Genomic DNA, 18366 nt, shown 5'->3' on the forward strand with positions numbered 1-18366 from the left:
GAAACTATTTTGAGGCAATGAAAAGGGAATAAAGACTCAATAAAAACACAAATAGTAACGGATTTGCGCATGTGTTGGACGTCTCGGGATTGCAGAAGACCGGTAGTGTTTGTCTAGTGAGTGACAAACTACGTCATCACCCCGGGCGTCCATAAAACATGGCGCCCTCCGTAGGTCAAAACATGTACTAAATATTATAGATTTTTAAGTCAATGGCAATATTTCATGTGTTTCTATTAACATATTTTAGGAAACGAGAACAATTGTTGCTTATTAGAGCCTACAAACCTTTAAGTCCAAGGTTCCCTTTAAACTCGAAGTACCCGGTTTAGTGTAGCCGGGCTATCCGTGTAAAAATCGGAGCCAAAAGAAGTGGCATGGACCGCACCATTGCCATTTTTCTTTTGTGGCATTACAGCGTTGTAAACAATGGAGGCGGTTTTCCTGCTCCGCTTTTTACAACTGAAGGAACTTTTAAATTTTACGCTCGAATATGTTCGGAAAAGACATTGAACAATGCCAAAAAATTATAAGCTTCCCGTTCAGAGGTGATCGGACGATGATGTGACATAAGATCCTCCTCCTTTTTGTGCAGGTGTCCCTTCTAGGCGAGTGGCGTTTATAAACGCACCTTGAATGAGTGCGGATATGAATAAAATATTGTCCGGATTACAAGGCAAAAAAAAAAAGTATCCTTCCTGGCAGAGGCGTAGCCTGAAAATCCACATGAAGTGACAGTGAAGCATCCCCACAGAATTTCTCCCCAAGTTGCCTTTTGTAGTTTCAAATCATGTTTCAAAAAACAACCTAGTTTTCATTTTACCGCAAAAAAAAAAAAAAAAAAAAAAAACACTTTATTTTACACTACGTCAAAGATGACACTGAAGCACTGGAAGCAAGTAGTCTACTAAATAGTATTTCTGTCATATAAGCACAGACCATCCAGCGCTGACTTAGACAGATGAACACTGTTGCCGGCCCTGCTGTAGGAAACCCAAGATTTGTCCTAAAATGGCCCGCGTATGCTCCCGCTACATCAGTTGCCCGGCAACAGCCTCAGTCTCATCATGTATGCCCAACCTGATGCGGTGATTTGTGGCGGACCTGCAAATGCGACATTTACGGTCAACAGGCAGCACAGGGCTCTGACTTCTCTCTTTTTAGCGACAGGAATATTTCAGGGATGAAATGTTGCAAATTACAGTTTTGGTAGCCTTGCAGAAATTTCTGAATGGGGATTGATTTGAACAGTCAAAGTTATTTAACTCATTGGCTGCCATTGACTGTGATAGACGTCCAATCCATTTTAACCGGGAGGCACTGGCAGGGATCAAATGATGTTGGAGCTTTGTCAACAGATTTATTCAAGCCATCCCAATTAACACATTGGCTGGCTGAATGAATGTTCACTCAACCCTCCAAGTCAAAACAGACTGGACGTCTAGCGCCGTCAGTGGCACTGAAAGATGAGAATTCACAGCCAGTTTGATGCCTGAATTTACATAGAACAGACACACATTTAAAAAAAAGCATTGGGGGAATACATAAGCAGTGTTGTTAATAACGGCGTTACAATATAACGGCGTTACTAACGGCGTTATTTTTTTCAGTAGTGGGTAATCTAATTAATTACTTTTCTCATCTTGGCAACGCCGTTACCGTTACTGAGGACGGAAAGGCATGCGTTACTATGCGTTACTATATTGGTCGAAAAGTCTGAGGGAGACGGACTCACTGAGACGACAGAGCAGAGCAGGAGTGGGGAGAGGCAAGAAAGTTGTGACGCCGAGCAGACGCGATGCTAGGTAGCTCCAATAATACATGTTGTAGCCGATAGCCTACAAACTACGTCCGCATGTTATGGTAGATATGGTAGACATGGTAGATACCAAATGTACTGTATATAGATATAACTAGATGCAAAATGACAGACATGGCACTAAATGTGTTAGTAGACAGCCGCCATCTTGAAGCAGTAGACTTTTTAGGACGGCTCTGTTGTACAGAACCTTCCTAGCGAACCTAAGTAACTTTTTATATAAAATACTTCTAAATCGGCAAAATCTTGACTTGAATCTATCTTTAAATGATGAAACAGTTTTAAAACTTTCATATGTCGAAAGTAGAGAGAAGGAAACTAATGCAATAATGGGAGCAATTCTAACAACTTTAAACAGTTGATCCAGGGTAAAGAGTAAATTAGGGTAAAGAATTGGGCTCGGGCCAATTGTACCAAAAACCTTCACAAAAAACTTCACATAGTGTGGTCAATGTTTTTTTTTTTTTTATTTTTTTTTTTTTATTATCACCAATTACTTTGCCAAGTAACTAATTACTCTTACATTCAGGTAATTGAGTTACTAACGCAATTACTTTTTGGGAGAAGTAATTTGTAACTATAATTAATTACTTTTTTTCAGTAAGATTAACAACACTGTACATAAGTACATGATAATAACTAAATACAAAAAATTAAAACGTTTGAAAAATACAACTAAAAATGGGACAATCCCAAATATGAAAAATCGTATAAAGATTTGGAAAAAATACAATGAAATTTCTTTCAAAATCAAAATCAAAATAAAAATAAAATACTAGCCCTGTGACCAGGACTTAACGGGTCCTTGAGGAACGTATCAATTTCTCCAATTTCTTTTCAGCGATTTTTTTTTTTTTTTTTTGGATGCTAAATACATTTGGCTTACTTTTCGATGTAATGTCAAAAAAGCAAGAAAATTATACATTATGTGTGTATGCTAAATGTCTTAAATATGTTTATTATGCTTTTCAAATAAATATTTCCGTTGTTTTTTTTGTTACCACGAGTAAACATATCTATTTGGATTTAAGTTTTTTTTTTTTTAATCCATTTGGATCATTGAATGCTTCGTTACCGATTCCTCCAATTTGTTTTCGGTGTTTTTTTTTTTTTTTTTTAATATAGTAAGATCTTCATATTGGCCATTTCATTTGCCATGAAAAAGTAATAACAACCACCTAATAATAATAATGATAGTAATAATTAAATTGGCCATTTTCATTTGCTATGAAGAAGCCCTAACCCTAAACCCTAACCCTAAACACCAAAAAGCGCCTAACTTTGCTACCCTGCACAGGTCAGGCCCGTGAATGAAAACTCACCATTTTGATATGTGCAAATTTTGTTGAGTTTTTAAGCATAATCAGAACTTTAAATTGGCCATTTTCATTTGCCCTGAAGAATCCCTAACCATAAACCCTAACCCTAATCCCCAAATAAGACAGACTTTGGTACTCCGCCCAGGTCAGGCCCGTGAATGAAAACTCCCCATTTTGATAACTTAACATCTCATATGTCTCATGAAGAGTCTCACCATTTTTGAGGAGGATCCAACTAACTGCCTCAGCGCAACGGTCTCAAATGTGCACCCTGGTTTTTTCGACAAAAATGGCATGTTTTTCAACATTCAATCCAAAATACCCGATTTCTTGTTGGGTTTGGAATATGGGTGCAAGATACTTTTTGAAGCATTTTTGCACAAGGTATCATCTCCCCAAAATTCATCGCTCTATGTTGTAAAAAACCTAAATGGAGAGGCCTTTTTTTTTTTTAAAAAAAAGGCCACTAAGCCATTTTTTGACATCTTTTCACAACGTTGCCAAATTATCAAAATTTTCGCGAAGCCACATGTTTGTGCAAATTTTGGTGAGTTTTTGAGCATGTTAAAACCTCCAAATTGCCCGTTTTCAATTGCAATGAAAAAAAAAAAAAATAATAATCCTTTGCAGAACAATAGGGCCTCCTCACCGGTTGGTGCTTGGGCCCTAATTATTTGAAAATATGAAAATTTAAAAAATGTTTCTTCTTTTTATTTGTACAAATTTCCTTTTTGTTTTTCAATCAATCAAAATTTTTTTATATAGCCCTTTACAAAACCCAAAAGGTCCCCACAGTGCTTTACAACAAAGACAAACTGGCTCAAGATAAATAAAAGGCAGGAAAGTATTTTTTTATACAAGTATAACAAAACCTAAAATGGCTGTAAAATTCTCCAATTTTATGCTAGATGCACAAAAAAAAAATCACCAAATGCAGAGATAATCACCTATATTTTCAGGATGAATAGCAATATTTTATATATCATATAAGTTTAATAAATTACTCAATTTTGTTTATAACAATAAAAAACTAAACAATTAACTTAATACTGAGGAAAACATGCAGAATAATCTTAATTTTACTCAACAAAAGCAACATTTGCATTTTTCTCCATACAATTACGATTTATTTAGGTTGAATTCTGATGTTACTAATGCCTAACCATGGAGGCACGTCTTGCCGGTAATCTGGCCCTCTTTTTTAGATTGAAATGTTACATAAAATAAAACACGTAAAATAAAACACTTAGAAGCCAATTTCTTTTTCATATGGATGCAGAAATGCCTAATACTTACTTAGCACTATTTAGCAAAAAAAAAAAAAAAAAAAAAAAAAGCAGAGTAGTTGGCCGAAAGTTACCTGATCATTTGAATTTAAAGTTACACTACTGTGTATGGATACAACATGGCGACCATTACAAAACAAAGAGCTTTTTAAGTTGAAAATTCTTGCAATGAAATGCGTACATCCCGCAATTTCTATAGATATGAACATAGAACAGACATTCTTGGTTGAAAGCAAAAAAATGCGCAGTTATCATTCATTTTACGTAAATATTTTGAGCTAAAGATACGGTCATTTTTTCCATGCATTTTTTTTTCACAACGTTTGAAAGTGCATGCATGGGGCTATTTTATATAATAATTACCTTGAATCCTCAACCAAATTACTCTTGATACACTCCTGCCTGCTTGTGTGCTGTAAAACTTTTGTCCTTTTTCCACCTAAATCCGGCGTTTGAATGCAGCGTGTTTGAGTTTATTACAGTGAAAGTCAATGCTCTGCCTAGGTCAGCCCCCAACGGGAAGGCGTGGCAAAATGTTTGTGGGAGCTGTCTTGTCACCTTATGGGGAAGTCTATATAGATTTTTATCTTAATAGTAAATTAATTTTCTATATGTACTTAAATTTCTGAATTTTGTGTTTTTTTTAATTTTAGGGTTGTGTCATTTTTAACTATTTTTCAATTGAATTTTCTGTATTTACTATGTTTTAATCAATAACTTATGTATTCTTCCAATGCTTTGTGTCTATTTGTTTAATGTAAATTCAGGCCTCAAGGGGATAAATGAATTGGACGTCTACTGTTGTCTCTGGCAGTTATTGAGTTAAAATGCATATGTTTACTGCTGTGAATGGCAGCGAATTAGTTGAATAAGGTAACCTGAAGCTGTTCAACTACTCTCTGGTATTATTGTATGCACATCAACAAATGGTGCATGAGGGTGACTAGAAACCTTCGGATGTGTTTAGATCACGGGAAATACAAGAAAAGTTGATGTAGTTGCGTGAACTGTGAACACATGTTAGCATGTTTAAAGTAAAGTTTGTTATGACAGGAAGCTTAAAGGAGCAAAATGTTACGTCCCAGTTTACATTCAGTAATTTTGTTGAATTATTATTTTTCGCATTGGTACACTTTCTCTCTTACGATGCAAAAGTTTAGAATCCGCATTTTCTCTGGTAGAAAAGGGGCTCCTAAGACATGTTTGGTCCACTTTCTCAGGGATTAAGTGTCTGAATTAAACATCCTGGCATTCCAGCTGAGAAAATCACCTAGTAAGCTCCGAGGAAAACATCTTCTAAGCTTGTGTGCCGCTGGGATAAACAGGTAAAAGCCATTCGAAGACACGCGCCAAAACAGCATCACAGACGCATCGGAAATAGACCGGTCCAGCTGAACAGGAGAGGATTGGACCACCAAGCCAAGTACTCTATAGAGAATCGAGGCGTATGAATAGCCTGGAAACTTCCCTAATCTCGCTGTCAAAATTCCAATTCAAGCTTTCTCATTCCTAGCCTGGGAGATTTGGCAATTGTTCTGTGTGATCTCCAAGCCATTGTCTGGCTCACAACAGGCACAACTACCTCAAAGAAGTGAAGCCAAACAAGAATAGACGAAAAGTTGATGGCGCTCAAAGGATCATCAAGTTCATTTCGACGCGCACTTACATCTGCTTTCTCATTGTAACCATAACAACAATGGAATGAAATAAAAATGAAAGAAACAATATAAAAGAATGACAAAGATCATCCCTTTTGTTTGGTGAAATGATTTTTGTGGCAAATGATCTAGATTGTAGGAGTCTCTATTGAAGTCTGATTTGATGAAAATCTGAATCAGTGGCGGATGCTGGTCTTTCAATGAGGAGAAGCTCAAAGTGTGTCCAACGTAAGTGCTTTGTGACAGGGGAGGGGCTCAGCGGCACTTGCAGCTCGGTAGAGAAAGAAACTATAGTGCCAGAAGTCTCCAAACACAAGCAGCTATAATTTAAAAAAAAAAAATCAATTGGTTATTTTTTCAATTTTTCATTAGTCGTTTTTAACAAAGCAAGTGTCACTAGGATGGTTGATTATGAAAGTGTCTGGTTCAACAGCAACGGTATGAAAATAGAAAAATGCCTCACATGGATGTTAATACAACAAGATCACAAATTCGTTAAAGTCACCGTCAATTGAAAAGGGATTCAGCATCAGATATATTATCCAGTCATCATGCAGCAATAGATCCCCAGATACAGTCAGCATCCGATGGGCGGGACAAACCTAGCCTTTAGCCAATGTTTCGTCTTAGTGGAACAATGCACTCCCAACTCTGGAGACGCACCAGCGTCCACACTGCAAATTCGATCTTACTCGTATGTGCGCGTGCTCTTCTTTGTGTGTGCCAATACGTTCTTCGTGGGTACGTTCCCCTCTTACTCGCGTGCGGAAGTACTACCTGCTCTAAGCCTGCTGTGCCAAAATAAAAGCATGCATCACAAAAAAAGAGTCAACATTATTTAAAAAAAAAACAAAAAAAAAAAACACTGGAGACAAAATGGCGGACAGGACTCAAGCGTCGTAAAGTCGAAATCACGTAAGTCGGGTTTTAACCTGGGGACTACCTGTAACTGGAATTTTGAAACACAGTCAAAACATTTATTTTTCCTCAAAATTATTTCAGTAAAAAAACCTCACCATCAGTGTTGGGACCAACGCCGTTATAAATAACGCCATTACATAACGGCGTTATTTTTTTCAGTAACGGGGTAATCTAACAAATTATTTTTTCCGTCGTTACAACGCCATGACCGTTACTAACGGTCAAAAGCGATGCGTTACTTACCCTGAATAAATTGAAGAAACTACTAGCTGTAGCGAGTTTACTCTGCTCTGTTTATTTGTCATCCAAGACTTGGGGTGCGTTCAGGTTCGAGAATAGCGCACGTGTTTTGTTTTGTGCTTTTTCTTAGCAAAGATATACCACACAGGACGTGCTGGCACTGTTTATTTAATAGCACATATAACTTCAACATTAACACAAACGTATGTCTCTCGGCAGGCCATGTCTCTAACTCACTCCCGCATCATGTGAGCAAAACAATATTGGCGCCGTGTGCACTTTAGAGTGCCTCGGATAATTCTGTATCAGAATATCACACCACGTACTTCTTATGACTCTAGGCTGTTTTTCCCTGCTCATTCAATTTGACTATGCTTTCCAAAGCTTGCTAACGTTTCTGTGTTTGCTTCAACTGAATGCTAGCGTCGTTCCCATCCCCCACAGTCAGCCAGCGAGAATGCTGCTTCCATCTTGAGGACGGCAGACGCTTTGAGGGTGACGAGGCTACCTGAATGCACCCCTTGGATAGATGCGATGGAAGTGATTGTGATTGGCTGAGGGTTAGAGTCATGTGTCAGGGTAAGCCAATCAGAGCCGGTGTTTTCACACACAAACCGGAACAGCGCGTGCGGCAAACACACACACGCAAAACAGATGCAGAGGAGAGGGATATGATGGCAGAGCATTCAGAGGAAAATGTGTCCTTTACGAGGTGGAGATATAAACACTATTTCAAGTCAAAATACTTGAAGTACAGTAGGCTATGTCGTCTCAGGTTGTGAGAGTTAGATTTAATTTTTTAAATTCACTTTCTATTGTTTACAGCTGATTGTTATTTTATTATATTGTTTACTGTTTATTTTTGTTGCACTTCAAGTATTGGATAAATCTGTTGCTGGTGAGGTGCAATAAATATTACAAGGTTCTATAACACAACTACCTGTCTGTTCTTCTCTATTCAACTTACTCGAATACTGCTTGGAAAATTTCAAATTCTTTGACATACAACAACTTCGTTTTAAAGTAACGGAAATAGTTACTTTCCCTGGTAACTAGTCACTTTTACTATAGAGTAATTCAGTTACTAACTCAGTTACTTTTTGGAAGAAGTAGTGTGTAACTATAACTAATTACGTTTTTAAAGTAACGTGCCCAACACTGCTCACCATAAAAGTGAAGCAATGTGCATACAAATTAAGCTTCTTTTCGTAAAATAAATGAATCAAATAAAACGAAGAGTTTTTGAAACAAACAAACAAAAAAATGTTTTTGTGAACTGTTTTAGCAATGATTAAAAAGAAAAAAAAAATACAATTTTGATTTGCTTGGGATCGAACGCTGCATGAGCTTTTCCATCCTTTTTAATTAGTCTTGTAAATCTGACTACTTTCCACACAATTAACTAGTAATCTACAATTTCATCGTCATTAGCTCTTTGACAAGTGGCTCAAATAAGTGGTCAAATGGTGGTGCAACATAAGAGAAAATCAAATTCAGTTTTAAATTAGTCCTCCATATTGCATTCATGCATGTAAAGTTCTGGTAGACAAACCAAACATCGACTACTAAATTTTTTTTTTTTTCTGGAAATCAAGAGTTTCTAAAATTGTAAGTACAAAAATACTCCATCTGTGCCATTACACAGACACAAAGACTATGAATGTAATGTTCCTGGGCCCGCACAACTAAACTATTATCTCTTCGGCCGGGGACATACCGTAATGACAATTGTTGTCTGGTGTCACCTCCGCTGACATGCCAACACTCGCTGATGGTCGGTGCATCTTTTTTCAATCCCGAGTCACTGCTATTTTTATTACTGTCAAAATAAAATGCACAAAGGGATTCCCCATTAGACTAAATATAGAATTGTTATACATTCATTTAATCCATACAATAGACAATGTGGTTTAAAGGTCTTGTGAGGGCATCTTGCAAATGGGTAGTTGCTAGTTTGACACCCAATTTTCACCACAATGGGTAAAATGCTGAACTTTGATTTGTTTCTGGGATTGCAAATGTTTGTCAAAATAAAGTTACATACACGAGTTGGGTAATCTGATTAATGTATGTTTTTACAATTTTTGTCTGTCCTTACTTGAGCATATTCCCGCATGTGAGCTTTCTATTTCTAGCACTGGGACCAGTGGGCAAGATAAAAGGGGAGTGAGAAGCGGGTAAGGGCAAAGAGAAGACCAGAAAAGATGGATGTCTGCTGCAATCAAGCAAATGAAGTATTGGAACAGACAGAGCCGTCGCCAGCTGTAATTCTTCAAACATGGTCTTGATTAAACTGTTTACACAGTTGTGTGTGCAAGGCGCTTCCTGGAAGATTCATCCCATTATAACAATTCAATAGCATTACTGGCCTATTAGCCCATTTCATTTTTAGTTAATTCAAACATTTGTCCTTATTATCAAGTTCTGTGCTAAAGTTAGTATAGAAGAACCTCGTAATGCTCTCACCTCCAAGTAAAATTTAAAAGTTTTTGTTATATATACATATTGCGTACATTCAATATATAGAACAAATATTCAATAAAACTTTGATATATGAATAGGGGCTGATAAAAATAACATAATACAACAGAAGGTCTAGTTCTGTTGAATTGAGGGATGGGAAATAAAATTCATCCATTATGTTGTCAAACTGATGTTATTACAAGCAATTATTAACCTTTAAATGCTTAAGTGGGTTAAAAATGACCTGGTAACATTTTCTGGAAGTATCTTCATAATGAAAAATTGTCATTTCTTATTCCAGTAAATCCTCAAACATGTTTTTGATATTGTTCCATTTATATTTTTAAGCTTTATATATTTTACTGTGGTTTTTATATTAATACTCTAGACATGTATAAGTGCGTCAAAAATACCCTATATGAATTTTACATTGAATCCAATGGAAAGCAGACAACACTGTCTTTTTATAAATCTTGATCCTACAGGATTAGAATAGCACAAAGTCTGGCCAGCAGGCCAATTGCGGCCCACCATCCATTTTCCACCTGGTTCTTCATTTTTTTAGGTTTTTGCATTTTTTTTCCGCCATTTTTTTCCTGAATGTTTGCAGTTTTTCATTTTCTTCAGTTTTTAGTGTTTTTTAAGTACAAAAACTACTATTTCTTTAAATGTATAAAGCTAGTTTAAAAATGTAAATGTAACGCTATCTAAAGCATGTTTCTGAGGAATTTACTAAAATATAAATTTTTTTCGTGCTGTCAAAATTTTTCGCGTTAATGGGTGGTAGTTAATTTTTTAAATTAATCATGTTAAAATATTTGACGCATTTAACGCATGCGCAAATGACCCGCTCATGCATTGCCTCAAACAGTTTACAATGATGCCCTTTTTTCTACATTGAGAGCTAAGAGGCAGAGAAGGCGAGTGGAAACAGGCGTTCATTGGACCGCGCCGTTTATTGGCATAAGCTTCGCCAACTCCTTCACAACAAACTTACTGTAAGTATCATTTAGTGAAAGCACAACTAAAATAATATTCCTATCTCTCAACAACAACAAAAAAAAGTTCATTCCCAATCAAAATAGCTATGCAAAATACACATAACACTTACTCAGACTTTGGTCAAACTCTATTCAAACATTTCGTTTAGCCCAACAAATACACTCGATGGCAATATTTAGTAACAATATACAAACTATCAGAGGTCTCGTACGTTGTGAAGCCAGCACTCAAATGACCGTGAAGTACAATGGAAACAGGGAACTACGGCATCAGTCGAGGGACAAAACACACTCATTGGCTTGATTTCTAGGTAATTTAAAACTCGCCATTGACACCTTGTGGTTTATTTCAATCACTACCTTATGTAGTTAAAGACACTGTGTAAGAAGGGCAGGGATTTTATTGAACATTTTACAAATCTTATTAAAACGACAAGAGGGGTTTTAATATAAAATTACTATAACTTGTACTATTATTTTTTAAGAACTAAGAAGTCTTTCGATCCTTGCATCCCTTTAATAGAAAGAATGTTAATAATGTTAATGCCGTCTTGTGGATTTATTGTTATAATAAATACAGTACTTATGTACAGTATGTTGAATGTATATATCTGCCTTGTGTCTTATCTTTCCATTCCGACAATAATTTACAGAAAAATATGGCATATTTTAGAGATGGGTTGAATTGCAATTAGTTACGATTAACTTTTAAGCTGTGATGAACTCGATTAAAAATTTTAATAGTTTGACAGCCCAAAAATTTTTTCTTTATATTTTAAAGAAACTTCTACCAGTTCAAATGGATCAGACATTTAACACCGTCAATGACAACCAATGAGTTAATAATTTGGTGCTGACTGAATGATGTCATGTTTCACACCAACATTTTGGACAGTCCACAGAAACATGATCAGTCCAGAAAATTTGAGTCGAATTTGAAAAAATTATTTCAAAAGTTTGACCAAAGAACGGTTTATTTCAATTACCATAATTTTTTTTGAGTGGTCATGCAGTGGCGCAGGAAGTGGGGTGCTGTAGCACCCCTTGGTATTTTGGACGGGGGAAAAAAAGTGGTTTGGTAGATTGTTGTGTGTGTGTGTGTGTGTGTTATAAACAAATCAATTAAACATATTGAAACAATAGTGTATTTAACTTTGAGGAGAAAAGATACATATTGATTTTTTTGTTGTTGTTGTTAATAACATGTTCACCACCTGACACCTTTGCTTAATCCCGAGTTGAATTAGGCGCTATTGGAATGGAAAAGTTAACTGTTGACACTTAAAGGATGAGGCGTTAACATGGCGCAAAAATAAATTTGCATTTTTTTTCTTTACAAAAACTGCGAAATTTTCTTTAATATTCCATTTGAAGTTGAAAATGAAGATTTTTATGATGATAGTTCTATAATAGTGCTCAACGAGGAAAAGTCAGCTGCATATTTATACCGTTGAGATGATTCTGGGGAATCACTGGCCCAAGTGGGAGCAACGTACTGCCGACGCCTGAGCCCAGCAATGCAGACACCCACCTTTAGTGTAGTCAAATAGGTAAGACATTCCTGCATTTTAGCCATATTATTGTTAGTTGAGCTGCCACAGTGCAGAGCGCTGTTGGATATTCTTGTGCAATTTATTCTAGTGTTGTGAAAAAGGGGTGTTAAACCGAGGTTTATTGTACCTTTTAGTTTTCAAATTTGTTCGTGTCATTGTGCCGTCTAGCTGTGTGGCTTTGTCTTATAATACACGGGCGCTTTTAGTTCCAATGCAAAGACTCACACACACACTGTAGGTTAAATAGAATACCGTCTTTGTAGTAGCCTAGTTGTAGTACGTAAGCTATCCAGCATTGGTGTTGACTGCCATTGTGCACGCCTTGTTTGGAGAAAATGCGTGAGCACGACAAATTTGAAGCGATAAGGCTGTTTTTGAATGGGAAAAACTATAGATCTTCAGCTCCCCCTGCTGTAAGAGACTTCCAGTGCCCCTGTGGTCACTCACGTTCCCAAGAGAAAACCATTGACTTGTTTTGGACACATAAGACCTAACTCCCTGTCAGGGAAAAAGAAAAACCTTGATAGCTGACCTTTTAAGTCTTTTAAACTTGAGTTTGCATTGTCACCATGACTTTGAGCTCCTATTTTAGAAGGTTACCTAAAGTCAGTCTCGTTTCAGATCCATCAGTGAAATACAACCGCTGTCTCAGTAGCTAACCCGTGTCGGCTCGGACCAGATCATTGGGCTGCTTGCAGTCATTCCTGGTGTTATCTGCCGGATTAAAGTCTGGCCCTCTGTACACCTCGTCACACAGATATAAACAAACACACCGCAAAGATCTCCTCAAAACACACTCTTCCAGCCATGCGTGCAGTGGAAAGCAGCCACTCGCAGCAGTCCAAAGGGAATGGCAGACATCAGTTGGAGATTTAGTGGTGGGATTTGAAATGCCTCACCCCACTAGCCCTCAAATGCTGGATACCTCAGAATAGCACAGAATGCAGACAGCTATACTAAGTTCAAATAAAAACGGATAGAAAAAAAAAGGTACTTATGAGTTCAGCAACATGGTCAGTCAAATATTTTTTACTGTCCTTTCACCTTGCTGAACAAATTCAGACTTCATTATTAAGTACATGTAAGAAATTTGCCGTTCTTTTTCTTAGTCCCAATTTATGTTGGTGTTGTGGTGTACATTATTATGAGCTATTCCTCTGTTATTCAGGGACAGATCACAATGAATTTGGTAGGTATATTCTAGGTTTGGATACGCATATATCTTTGGAGCCTGATTTTTTTATCTTTTGCATTAGGCCTGATTAATAATTACAACATTATACATAGTTAAGAATTAGCCAGTTCAGGGCATGACCGCACAGCACATGGATTTATTGGTGCCTTTGTTGCCTGTAAGTTACGAGTTTGGTAGTAGAAGGGAGCCTTCAGCGTGTAGTAGCAAGCTTGTTTTTAGCATATTTTTTGGGTTAAGTTTATTAAAACATGATCATGGTAATTGCTGCAACAATCGACACAGGCAGTGCTTGGATATGAAGGGATCTGAAAAAGCATTTGGTTCATCTGAGATTCCAGCAAAGGGGAGTTTGGGGTGGTTGATTCCTTACTCGTGTTTCTTGGGGCCTCGTTGGGGAACCTAGGTGTGTCTGAAAAGGACAGTTCTGGCTCCTGGGGGGTGGGTGGTTGCCCTAAGGGATGAACATGCTGGTTTTGCTGCCTTCACAGATGGGTGGTGTTGAGCAACTCCAGGATGTTGGCACAGCATCTCTGTGTATCGAATGACTAAAATGTAAAACAGGGTACACTCATGAATAACTTAGCTTAGACACGTACTCCTTGTAGAATTTACAGCAGTTGCTTGTGTCGGGCCTATGAATAAGGACTCAGCTGGTATTTGACGTCATCAGCCACATTTTAGAGGTGATTAGATATAATATGAATTCCATGTAAGCAGTGTTGTTAATAACGGCGTTATTTTTGTCAGTAGTGAGTAATCTAATTAATTACTTTTCCCATCTTTGCGACACCGTTACCGTTACTGAGGATGTGAAGGTGCGTTACTACGATTTGGTTGAATGACAAGCGAGATGTCTGAGATTCACAGAGAGCAGAGTGGGACGGGGGAGATGGGAAGAGGGTAGTGACGCTGTTGAAAACGCGATGCTAGGTGGCTCAGAGCGTTAGCATAGCATTCGCGTTCTCGCTAGCGTTAGCATTTAGCGTGGTGAGCGTTATCTTAAACTCTGGCAAGTTAAATTTATTGAAAATGGACTGGTTTCCTGTTGAGAATGCATTATCATTTCCAGGTGGGCGTTGTCTTTGTAGATATTTTTTATATATATTTTTTTTATTACCAAAAAATCACTTTTCTTGAATGACGTATCCATAAACCTTTTGTGATTTTTTTTTTATTTTTTATTTTTTTTTTTTAATCAAAACAACTAAAGATAGGAGAGGGAAGAAATTCAGAGCCTCACCTGCATATTAAAAAATACAGTGTAGTAAAAAAATATACTGTATATCTATGGCGGAAAACACTCAGGTGACTTGAAGTTCCTCTCTGAGAACCCCAATTTGGCCACCTTTCAAAACTGTCCGATATGCATGTGTTATACATCATTGTGGAAAGCTTAAAATTTCAATTTTCTGGGGGAAGAACATTTTTGAACAGGAGGGCATTTAAAAAAAAAAAACAAAAAAACCCAGCAAAACCCTATTTGGAGGTGAGAGCTCACGAGAGCAGGATTACAGATGCCATGACTTTAACAAGATATTATTGCGTACTTATCTTGTTTCAATCCAAAAACTACATGTAGCATGTATCACTGAGTGTCAAGACACAGCTGTGAATGGCCACAGCTGGATTTTTTTGGGGATTTTATGGTAATACATGGTAATATAACAAGGGTCGCGATGAAGAAAAAAAATTGCAGACATCAAGGAGTGGTCGAGATTTTCTTTTTCATATATATTTATATATCATTTATATATATGTATATATATATATATATTTCATATATAGAGGAGTGCAAGAGCAGAAACTGCTTTTTCAGTCTTGTCTGTGTTTTTCGCTCTATACATACACTGTATTCGGGGTGTGACAGCACACACAAGTCACGGTTCAGTATGTACCTCAGTACGGGGGTCACGATTCGGTGCAAGTAAAAAGTATGTAAAAAGTGTGACCTCTGTTTATTTTTTTGGAATGAAAATCACAGTTCAATTCAATCAGTTAATATAAACATATTTGATGTGAAAGACGTTATAGAATGTATCATGTAATAACATTTACAACATGAAAAGTAACGTCAGTTCCTTTGCCGAGTAATGAATTACTCTTACATTAAGGTAACTGAGTTACTAACAATTACTTTTTGGGAAAATTAAAGTAATTAATTACTTTTTTAAAGATTAACAACACTGCATATAACACATCAGTGGAACTGCCTGTTCATTAGCCCTGCCCCGCCATGTTTTTCCTACCCTCCCTTTTTCTGTTGGTGTGTTTTTGTTCATGAATACAAAAGTGACTACTTTTTGACATAGTTGTCATTTTACATGTGCATTCAAATGTAGTTAGTACTGTTTCTAAAATGTGCCATTTCCCCTTCTATCAAATGACACCCTTTTCATTCCCCTTTTCACACCCAGTATTCTCACTACATAATCACAACAGAAATTTACAGAGGGAGAATTTTAAACTCCCCTGTAGCACGGCAAAAGTGTTCCTGCTTCAACACATTCACTGCTATTGACTCAGCAAGATGTCCAATCCAATCTTGATTGAGAGGGGCGAATAAACGAAAAGCCAGGAAGTACATTTTCATCTTTCCTTGCATCTATTATGTATTCTCATGGTTACTAACAACAATACCGTTTTGCATGTGGGAATGTTAGCCTATTAGTACACTCGCATCTGCATTCCATATAACCTTCATCACAGCATTTTATCAATGAATCTTTCCCCAACACAAGTATAACGACTTAGCCAACAATTTTGCCCACCACATGACCTCCTGGGTAAACATAAGGAGGAGATATTGATCTTAAATTAAGGTCACGCAGCCACTCTTCAATTACACTGTCCAAGGACTCCAAGTTCGTTTGAGATCTAAAGATCTGAGAAGACTAGATTGAAATGGGAAAAATGATTATCAAGATGACAGATGCCAAACGCCTAGGCTGGACTTGATAAAAATTCAGAATGTTTTTCACTATGTCTTTTGTTGAAAATAGAACTGACATACAATAAATTCATTTTTTTTTTACTTTTTATTTTATTTAAGATTCAGTCACCAAGCGACTACATGACATTTCAATGATAAGCAGATTGGGCAAAAAGGAAGTGTGATAAAAGTTTCAATCAAACTCTGTAAACCTAAATAGATTGTTTTTTTTTTTGTTTTTTGTTTTTTTTTTTTTTTGCTTATTTTGATTATATTCTAAACAAACAGGTGACCAAAAAGTAAGTAAACTTATACTAAGTTTAAGCAGATTTTTTTCTATAGAGCCTTTAAAGGGAACTCATTTGTTGACAGCACTAGATGATTAATCCATTTTGACTGGGAGCGGCGAATGAATGAATGAATGTTCAACAGTTGAAGCGTGTTGGCTATGAAATCATAGGCATGCCGAAATTAAAAAATGGAATAATTAAATAATTGTAAAGAGAAATTAAATGCATAAATAAATAAATTGAAATGTAAAAGTATACTTTTTCATTGACTTTTACTTTTCGTCATTGGAAAAAAAAAAAAAAAAACAGCTGTTATTTTTCCTTGCCTTTGCCTATTCTGTTTCGCTTGTCATTGTCTTTGCTTTTACTGAAAGGAATGGTCTGTCAATCAAATTGTATTTGGGAGGGGCTTTCCAAACAGAAATAGTAGTCGATAGCTGATTACTCCTAGTTTAGCTGAAGGAAAGTGACGTGTTCGAGCGACGGAGGGGAAAATCTGTACCTGTATATATGGGAAAATTCTTTTCACAAATTCTTAGAGAGCCTCAGCAAACTACCCCGTCACCAAGACTATCAAATTTAATGCCGTCGATAACTCACCCTTTCCTGTTTGGAAAGCCTCTCCCAACGCTATTTGAATGACAGGCCATTCATTTTGTTAAATGCAAACGCAAAAGCAAATACAATGACAAGTGAAATAGAAAAGGTATATTTGTGTTTTTAAATGGAAAAAAAGTAAAAGTCAATGATACAGTATACTGTATAATTATATATTTTCATTTATTTATTCATTCATTCATTGGTCTTTATTCTTTATTTTTTAAAATTTTGGCACTCCTGTGATTCCATTGTTGGCTGCTTGTCGCACTGAAAAAGTGGATGTAAAAAAAAATAAAAAAAATTGAATACAGTATATTACATTTGGGAGCTTTGCATTGCAATGCGCCCTCACAATCAATGCATTTAGCATAGTTACAGTGGATATAAAAAAAATTGTACTGAGATCTGGTTTCCTACTGCCTGTCCTCCAACCCAACATGGCCGCCAGCTACCCATTTGGCACCCAATTATCCTTCAGCTGTGAATTTAAACGAATTTATCACTATCAGATGTCCAAGCCATTTGAATTGGGAAGATGGCAGCGAATGAACGAACAAACTTTCATTTGTTTCTAGCCTTGCCACTTCAAAAGGATTGGTTTAACGACGTCAGAGGCAGACGAGTTAAATCTAAATTATGCTTCTGCGGCAGACCTACTTAGTCAAGGCAGACCCGATTTACAACCCTTCGCTGTAGCCTGACGTGCACCTCTACAAAATTCTGACTGGGCGTCACGTCAACGCGTGGTGAGGTGACGCAAATGGGCTGTGATCGGTCCGCTCAAAAGACTTGTTTCCGGTTCAGCTAGAAATCAACGCCATTTTCAAACATTGCTAGGCTACACGCAAAAATGGACCAAACCGACGAGAGTATCATGGAAGAAGTCCGCAAGTACGACAACCTCTACAATGTCTCGTCAAGACATTATATAGATTGCCAAATGGCAGGCAATTCATGGAAGGAGATTGATGAAAATAGGGAGCTGGAGGTTAGCGATTGCATTAAAAAAAATGGAAGAACCTCCGAGACAAGTATGTGTGTTTTCAGAAGCGAATGGCCACACGAAGCGGTGACACAGTCGGCCAAAAACTG

At 36.9% G+C, this 18366-nt stretch overlaps 1 protein-coding gene across 4 annotated transcripts in view; it reads right to left on the reverse strand.

Moving 5' to 3' along the window:
• The window catches only part of LOC130905963 (myosin light chain 4-like), a 44237-nt gene extending 33264 nt beyond the window's left edge, over nt 1-10973 (reverse strand). For 2 of the 4 annotated variants that reach the window (XR_009061179.1, XM_057819790.1), the window contains exons 1-2: nt 10818-10930; nt 8961-9062 (exon numbers count right to left, since the gene is read on the reverse strand). The gene's annotated coding sequence lies outside the window, so the exon portion shown is untranslated. Of the gene's footprint in view, nt 1-8960; nt 9063-10817 lie in introns of all 4 variants that reach the window. The other 2 variants (XR_009061180.1, XM_057819791.1) reach the window with 2 other exon arrangements.
• Nucleotides 10974-18366: the final 7393 nt, after the last annotated feature.

Source organism: Corythoichthys intestinalis, chromosome 17, assembly GCF_030265065.1.
Source record: "Corythoichthys intestinalis isolate RoL2023-P3 chromosome 17, ASM3026506v1, whole genome shotgun sequence".
Lineage (NCBI taxonomy): Eukaryota > Metazoa > Chordata > Actinopteri > Syngnathiformes > Syngnathidae > Corythoichthys > Corythoichthys intestinalis.